The sequence below is a fragment of the Patiria miniata genome, unplaced genomic scaffold (assembly GCF_015706575.1).
Source record: "Patiria miniata isolate m_02_andy unplaced genomic scaffold, ASM1570657v1 HiC_scaffold_14, whole genome shotgun sequence".
NCBI classification, from domain to species: Eukaryota; Metazoa; Echinodermata; class Asteroidea; order Valvatida; family Asterinidae; genus Patiria; species Patiria miniata.
Genome location: NW_024037052.1, coordinates 6,677,606 through 6,686,785, shown reverse-complemented (window position 1 = coordinate 6,686,785; position 9,180 = coordinate 6,677,606).

The following is a 9,180-nucleotide window of genomic DNA, read 5'->3' as shown; positions in this document are numbered from 1 at the left end:
GTATATTTGCTAAAAGCCGTGTGCCCTCCACTCTGACCTTCATATCTGTGTACAAATGATAATTCCAATTTTCCTTTCTCAGTCAACCGTGCTTTTGTTTTTCTTTCCCTTTCAATATTTTTTTGATCAAGTCTCTTTTTCTTTTGAGGTTCTACCGACTTTCCGTCGTCTGACCGACCATAGAGTAATTAGTTTTCAGGGCCATTTTATGCTTTTTGCGCAAACAGTTTGCATGCCACCATCTGCAGCATTTTACCCATGGGTGTCATCTTGTACAAGGCGCATGCACTTCCGACTCCTATACATTTAGTTGGCAGCAAATGCATGAAAAATATATATTAGTCACAATAAACATGCAGTCATAAAAAAAAGATGTCTGTCATTTTTTTTTCCTGCTAAAATCTGCAACATGCTTTTTGAATTATGCCATTACGGGCAGCACATGAGGGATCGATTGAAATTGACACGAGTGAACTTTGCAACATACAACATGAATTACGCTCGTAAATTCACATGTGTAGTGGACTAACCCAGCACAGTTTGCACTTTTGATAACACATGTTCACAATGTACTGGGACTGGTTTTGCCAGGGTTTTTTTCTCCCAAACTTTTCATGCCGCAATTTTCACTTCAACTGTACAGCAGCAGCTGAATACTCTGGAACTTTTTTTCTTTGTTATGTTTTTAGATTTTCCCCAATTCTCACGTACATTTTTTTTTTTTTAACTTTGTGCGCATTTTTCTAGATTAGATTTTGGTCAATACATGTACTTTATGTGAAAGATATGCGGTATCATAAACAAAATGGGAAAAAAGTGGAAAAGTCAAGTATGTTATGTTAATGAACAGACAAAGATATTGCCTTCATCAATTTCTGTATTCTCAATTTACACTCTATGGTACTGCAGCTTCCTAATAAGGCCCCCAAAAATTAGTGTTCACAGTAACACCATAAAACTTATCCAGGTAGGTAAAATGTAGGTAGGAAAATAATATTATTTTATAGTTTTTTATGTTTATCCTAGCCTTATACTTAACTTTTTTCAATTTGAGTGTTCCTTCAACAGTATTCTGGTTAATGAACCTGTTTAAATTGTTTAATGCAATAACGCACCAAAAAAAAAACATACAAAAAAGAGGGGAAAAAAGGAGGATTTACCTTATTTTCAAAATAACATTATAGTTTAAATATTTGGCCAAGTGTCGCAATAAAAAGGTGGAGGTCCGCAATTTGGCCATAAAAAAGCCAGGTAGTTCAGGTTACCATAAACACACAATTTTTGTTTTTGACCTTATACCGCTGCGGTAAATTGTAGCATTAACTTGCTCCATCATCATTTGACGCTATGGTCGTAATCTGACTCTACAACACAGCAAAGCCATTACAGCACTACCCCCAAGACCTTGCCATTGAATTGCTCTCCTCGTCCTCGTTATTGTTGTCGTCAAGGTCTAAACTATTAAGTTAATTTGTGGGGTTATGCCTGTGGATATGTTTACACAATGCATTACAACCGAAACCAGTTTTACATGTTATTCGGTATCATGTTTGATGAGGGCTAAATATATACATGTACAGTATACAAAACTGAAAAGGATTTGTTGGGGACTTGAGTTGATGTCCAGTTTAACTGTTGATTTGATTACATATATATGTTAAGAGTATACTTTATTAGTTGTTGCAGTGGAAATGTGATATACATGTAAGTGCACATTGAGAGGGTTACATCTTGGTTACACCAAGACGTGGACTTCGCTGAACTTCTGATCGTACCCAGCTTTCTTTCCAAAGATCCAAGAAGAAAGCCGGGGATATCTCCTTTAGAGAAGCAAACCCCTGTCTCTCGTAGATCTGAGAGATGCTGAGTCATCACTGTTTATAAGCATTCTTGAAAGAACCTCCTTTTCCCCTGACCTTTCTTGAATCGCCTGTTTTCTCTGGATTTAATGAATTGTTCGTCATTCTGTTGTCCTGACCCCTTTGTGTATTTTCCCCCTATTTTTAGGCGCGGTGATTCTGGCATGGGGTATAAATACTCTGTATTGTTATCAATATTAAAATATTGCATGCAGAGCAATGTTAAATACACCAATCAGTGAGCGATTTCCTTGATTCGTATCACAAAATGGAAGATACTATTAACAGAAAGTCCCAGATGATTATATAAAAATTTGCTTTTCCTATAAACCACGTCACATTTGTGTACAAAATTGGATGTTGTGTTCACGTGATGCCAATTTTCAGTAAACTGTTCTCTTTGAAATATGAGTGGTCAAAACAGGGTTGACAAGACTGCTATCCCTCCTATGCAAACACACATTCCGTGCCAAGTTGTCCTTTCAGTCAAAATCAGTCAAGTTACTGTTTTCAACAGTGAAGAGCTCCCAGCCTACATACACGTACATGTAAAGCAGGATTGACTGGCTGTGACTGTTTACGTTACTTGATACAGCTACATGTATGCTTTGACTGTAGGTGATTGACAAGCCAGCTGTGCCTACCACTTGACTGCTTTTGTCTGTTGACTAAATTTGACTAGTCGCGGTGCTTTCTAAAAAAAAATGATCTGACTGTTGGCGACTATAGCTTGTGTAAAAGGCATGGCAGGGGAAGAGGATTGATTTTTTGACTGTATGTGACTGTTCAAATAGCAGTAGGGTTTAATGTGCATGGTTTATTCAGTATACCACAAGAAGAAATTCAAAGCAGTTTGCTATACAAATGTTTAAACTAATCGTTTACTGTCAACATCCTATCAATGAATTATAAGTTACTTGGTAACAGAACGCGTAAGTCCTTTATGTAATTGATTGAGAAGGAGGCTTTTTTGTGTTGAAGGACGCAGTCGCATTTCCCAGGAAATGATGAAACAGTTAAGTAGTGTAACGGCTGATCCACCTTGCATTGTCCAACAATTGATTCATACACACGGCGTGGATTAACCTTCAGACTGTTTTTTTAAGGAAAAAAAATTTTTAAATACCAGTTGACATTTAATCTCTGTAACCATCCTCTGCCTGAAATGTTTGTGTATGCGCAATATCTGATCCAACTTGGCCACTGTAAGGCAAAACGAAAACCCTCAGGATGAAAGGTTTAACACTGTACACTATAAGAAGTTTATTTTTCTGAACCTGCATTGAAATAATGTAGGTTATAGGTAAGTCGGATTATTTGCTTTTTGTGCATTTATTTTTAATTTTTTGGGGGGTTTGAAGCAACACAATTGCTAAAAATCTTAAGTGGGGTGCATTAAAACTAACATAATAATAATAATAATACCGGAGTCTTATATAGCGCACGTATCTACCAACAATGAGGTACTCAAGGCGCTGGAAATAATGTCTATTATTAAAGACAGGTAAATGAAGTCTATGAGAAATATGAGACCCGTTATGTAGCACCATAAAGGTTTACAAGAAGCTGCGGCGCAAATTGCAGCCACTGCTGCCAGAAACACCGGGGCAAACCCCTTCTCTTAGCGATAAGTGTTACTGGGTTCTTTAACGTGCATTACACAACACACGGGACCTACGGCTTTACGTCCCATCCGAAGGACGAAGCAATAATGTTAAAGTGCCTTGCTTAAGAGCACAAGCACCATGTTCCCACGGTCAGGATTCCATGAACCACAGCACACGAGTCAAACACCGTAGCCATTGGACCACAGCAACCTAACCTGATGAAGTTTCAGCTCAGTGGATACTGTACAATAAAAAAACACCAAGAAACAAACCAAAAAAACCCCAGAAAACATGGGCACAATTTTAGGGGTCTCATAACTGGAGAACATTGGTAACCATGTAAAAAACAAAAAAATGTTCCCGCAGGCCCACTTTATTTAAAAAAAGAAAAAACAATTTCAGTGATTGTTTTCTTCCGAACGATACCATCTCAGGCAGAGTGATTTCACATGGTATAGGCCCTACACCTACATCTCTACTTTGAGTAAGTTTTTTCTCATTAAGTCGATCACTCCAAATCAGGGTCATTACCAACTTTTCTACATGTACATGTATGTACCATTGAAACATCCCAGCCTCATATTTTGAAGCATTTAAGTGTTGAACTAAAAGCAGTGAGAAAGAAACGGCCGAAATTACTTCTTTCCAGTTGTAAACTTGCCTCTTTCCACTTTCTGGCTGAACAAACTTGCCTATTGTTATGAAACCATCTCTTAACAAGATAATCTCAATTTTTTTTGATAAAGGAGGGGGGGGGGGGTTTAATGCTCGCTCATGAATGAGCCACATTAAGCGATGCAGATGTATCAAATTATCAAGATTCCTACATGCGGTTGGCCCCATGCCATGCTGCTAGTTTTGTTCCATACAGCTGACATGCTGTGCTTCCCAAACGTTTAAAGTTTGATTAAACAATGGAAAATCATAAATTAATACTCGGTGCCATTAATGAGATTATTTCAGGCTGCTAGACTTTGTGAAAGTGTTGAGAACATTTCTTGATGAGTTAATGAAAAAGTTCATCAAAATATAATCAGTCGGATTTCTTGTTTAAACAGGCATTAATAGTAATATCACAGTATCATTAGAGTAATTGGCTTTTTTTTGTCCTGCTTGTTTTTGGTCTTTTCATTATGTTGCTGGGTTTTTCAGCTAATTAATAATGTGGTGCTTATATAGCGCTTTATACCCAAGGTTTCAAAGCGCTTTACAATTATTATGCCTGTTCGTTAGGAATGATACCAATTTTTTGCAGCAGCTCCAGATCAGCGCAATTTGCTCTCTTCCCTCACAGGTACCCCTTTATACTCCTGGACGGAAAGAGGCAATTGTCGTAAAGTGTATTGCCAAAGAAGACAAGCACCATGTTCCCTGTCGGGGTTCGAACCCACGTACCACGGCACATGAGTCGAACACCGTAACCATTGGACCACAGTGCCCATGCATTGTGTATGGATCCAGCATTCTGTTTGTCTCGGAAAGTTTAATATTGATTTACTTCAGGATATGTTTGGAACAAAATTAACCCATTATGAGGCGACGTAACATTGAAACTTTTTGGTGGAAGGTCTAAAGCGTCATGTTGTCCACTTTAAATGGAAAAATGTTGAATTAGACATTTAAAGGCATATAGGATCATTTGCATTTATCCCAAAGCAACCTTCCGAATTATTATCATAAACCTGTCTTGGATTAAAATCATACTGATACTAAACACAGCTTGGAATTATTCCTTCTGGCTTGCCGTCATTAAGAAATCAAGAAATGTCCGTTGTCAATTGTCTATTGACTGATTTTTGGAAATACAGAGGGCTATGGTCGAAATTGTCGAATTGTTTCATTTTGTTCTTTTGTTAAAGTCAACTAGTAGTTTGGCGGCCATCACTGTCTTTTCTCTACTTCCTTTCAGCCGGAGCTGGAGACAAAACATAAGTCCCTGCACATTTCTGTTTACCTTGGTTGCTGTATTTTGTTGCATTGGGGAAAATTTGAATATGTATAGCATATCCCTCTTGCTTGTGTGTGCTTCTTGTCCGCCAATGAAACATGACACCCAGTCTAATAATTTTCTCATATAATTTCCAGCTCGTGTTTCATCACTGCCCTCACGTGCCTACTTTCCCCTGTCGCTTTTTGTTCATCCTTTTTTTTCCAATTTTTTTTTCTTGAGTGAAATTGGAGATGCCAGTCTCCACTCCTGGTCATTCTGTCGGTTTGTGCTAAGGATTGTCGCCGGTGCTTGATTAAAAGAGAGAAAAAAAGACAACATTTAAGACATTACCTGCCTAGTTTGTATGTAAATTGAAACAACAAAATTACCCTTAACTTGAGGATATCCCAAAGTTGTCACATCAGTCACAGTGCATAACTTTCTCCTTTCAAAACCTCTTTACAGTTACATTCTTAAAAGGACAAAAATAAAAAGGCCATAAACTCAGTTGTCCTGTTCCTAAGTGTAATTCAAAATTTAAACGAAAATTTGAATTTTGGGGCATTTTCAAACAAATTTGGCACTTTATGCAGACATGCAACTTTTCCTCGGATCAGCTGATTTCCTCTTTTTTTAATTACCATTTCTGCCATTCAAAATTGAAAAACACTGTACAAAGTCTTCTGAATTTTGGAATTTCCTCTTTTGGGGGGGAATTTACAGTTGCATGCCTGTTTATGGAACCAAGTTTTGAAAGTTTGAAAACTGTTGGGAAATTTTGGGGAAAAGGAGTATTTTGGTTTAAAGGTGCTCTCTCATGCTAAAGTGTTATTTTTCTTGCAATACCAAAGTTATTCACTTTCCAATAAGACATTGAACAAATACTCCCACCCATGTTTAGTTACACAATAATTAGTGTACGAATTTAAAATCATTTGCAGCCTGCCAATAATTCAGGCATATCAAAATAACCCAAAATAAAAACACATTTTCAGAGGGTTGAAAACGTCAAAAATAGAAAGAAGTAGTTTTTTCCACTTTAAATAACCAAAAATACAATTTTTTGGAGAATTGTTTTGAAATATGTTGAAGAACAAGTTCAATTGGAAAAAAAAACCTGAAAATTTCGGGTTTTTTTAAATACTATATTTACATGTACCTGTTGTGACATATGCGATATTTATAAACCAACAAAGGTTTTTCAGAGAGTAATCAAAGTTTTCTTTTAAACTAGATAACACTTTACTGCTAGCTACATGTATGTGTAATGAATGGAACGCCGCAAGAAACTGTAACAGTTTTTTTCCCCAGTAAGGGAAGTGAAAATCCATTATGGAAAACTCTGAAAAGGATTCAATTTGAGAAAAGGACTGAAATACTATCCCCTTTAAAATATAAAAAAGATATTCCACGAACAGACATTACCATGAACCATTTGTGTGGAATTCAGTAAATCATTTATGGTACTGTGTATCCCCACTTTTTTCGATCGTTGGGTTGAATTACCAGACAGCGTGATATCTAAATTGTATCGTTTCTGGGTAGTTTATCAGTGTGATTTATACACAATCGTTTGAATGGCCGCGATTCAATTCCTTTTTTCCCCCTGACTACTTGTGTTTATTTAAACGGCAGCATATCCAATTTTGGGTCCCCCGATAACGCGGCGAGGGTATGTGTGTGTTATTGTTGGCATCCAAAACCTGTATTACCCATAGCCGGCCTGTGTAAATTTTTGGAAATTAATATTAACAGAATAACTGAATAGCCCCGGCGGTTCCCTATTATTAGGGTTTCGGCAGTTCAGAGGTGATAAATAACTCACTTAGAAGTGCGAGTCATTGCTTGGAGTGTTAGCACAGTCGCAATTTTGGGCTGGGTGCAAGTGTCTAATTAAAGGGGGGATTTTGGGGGGGGGGATACCACATGTTTTTCATCGTGAATGTTACCGGTACATGCAGTTAATACCTAAAAATCCCAGCACAAATCTTTGCTATGACATGAAACATGGATGTTTATTTGAAGAAACATAATTCGAACTGTACGGAATATTCCTGTTATTCATTGGGCTGTACTACCCAATAAGGTTTATTTATTTATGGAAATAAAATATAAATGTAATATATTGACTTGTAGATTTTAAAGCATTTTACTGATTAATTTTTAAGGCAAGTGTTCGTGAGGGTACCAGGTACATGCATAATTCTGACAGTTGCTGTAACTTCTTTGAATTATATGTATATTTCATGATGTTGATTTGCTTTATAGACTTTGAAGGACTTAAAAAGTTTACTTCAATATTTCCATCCTGAAAGGGAACTTTCTACAAGTGTCTACATGGATACATTTCCACTTTTCAGCAATAGAGATCCCTTTGGTAGTGTAAAATCAATTGTCCTGTTGTAACATGGATCAATAAAAACATTCAACAAAATAAAAAAAAATTAATGAAATGACCAACGCCTGCAAAATCTTTCCGCACATTTTAATTTGCAACAACCTGTGGCTACACCGCAATCTTAGTATGGCAGATAGGTGATGGGACTGTGCCTTTGATGATACAAACATGGCATTTGGCACACAGTCAGAGTAGGTTGAATAACAAGCAATTTTCAAAATTTTCAAAATGGCTGCCATTGCTTGTTGTTCTACCTTGTCAACCCTTATAAGGTGCTACATAATGGGTCTCATATTTCTCATATACTTTATTTACCTTTCTTTAAAAATAGACATAATAACCAGCGCCTTGAGTACCTAATTGTTGGTAGATACGTGCGCTATATAAGACTCCGTTATTATTATTGTTATTATATTTTTTTCAAAGGACAAATCTGTGATGGCCCTATAGCCAGATATCTGTCTTACGACATGCTCTGTGTGCCAAATGCCATGCTTGTATCCTAAAAGGCACAATTCCCCCAAATGTTTCCGCTATCTGCCCCACAATCTGTACAAACAAGCCTCTGCTCATCAAATTCTGAGATAGTGTGGTCCGAGTTGCGAACCGCCTTTGATAATTTACACAATCAGCTGAAGCAGTTGATATTCCTTATTTTTCAGACATTGGTATAGAACTTCTGAACTCTTACAATTTGCCTGCTTTTTTGTGAGAGCGGAAGCTTTAAAAGCTGGCTCTCTTAGATCACTTAGATTTCCTCTGGCACTTGGATAAACTTCTCGTAATTTCATTTCTGAATTTGACTGGTGAAACAGTTAACTACGAAAATACATACAGGGAAAAAAATAAGAGAAATAATGCACACAAAGAGTACAGTTTCTGGCGCTAATGGGAAAGACTGCTGCGGCAGCTTTAATTTTAATTATTTACAGTGAAATCAGTCTTCATAGGCCCCCCCCCCCACCTTCTCTCTCTTAAAATAGATGTTTTTCCTCCGTGGGGTCTGGGGAGGACAATGACCCTGTCTGGTCCCAGGTTGTTCACACTCCTTCGTAGCCAGCAGGCCTTTAGCTTGAGGCCCCGCGGAACCGGACTGGAGCCTGAATGTAAACTGCCGTGATTGAATAACTGAACGCTCTTATTCACCTCTCCTCTATTTAAGGAGTCTTTTCAGGGTTGGAATGCGATCGCTGTTGTGATGACTACGGCAGGATGAACAGGACAAGTCCATTGATACTGTTCGTTCCTGCCGCCGAGTTTATGTTTTCATTTCTCGTTTCTATACACCATTGAGAATTGGAGTTGTACATGTGAACTCAAGAGGTGTATGGCTGAATTGCCTGAGACTAGTTGTCATTCATGGAATTGCAAAATAAGTCTGTGAGC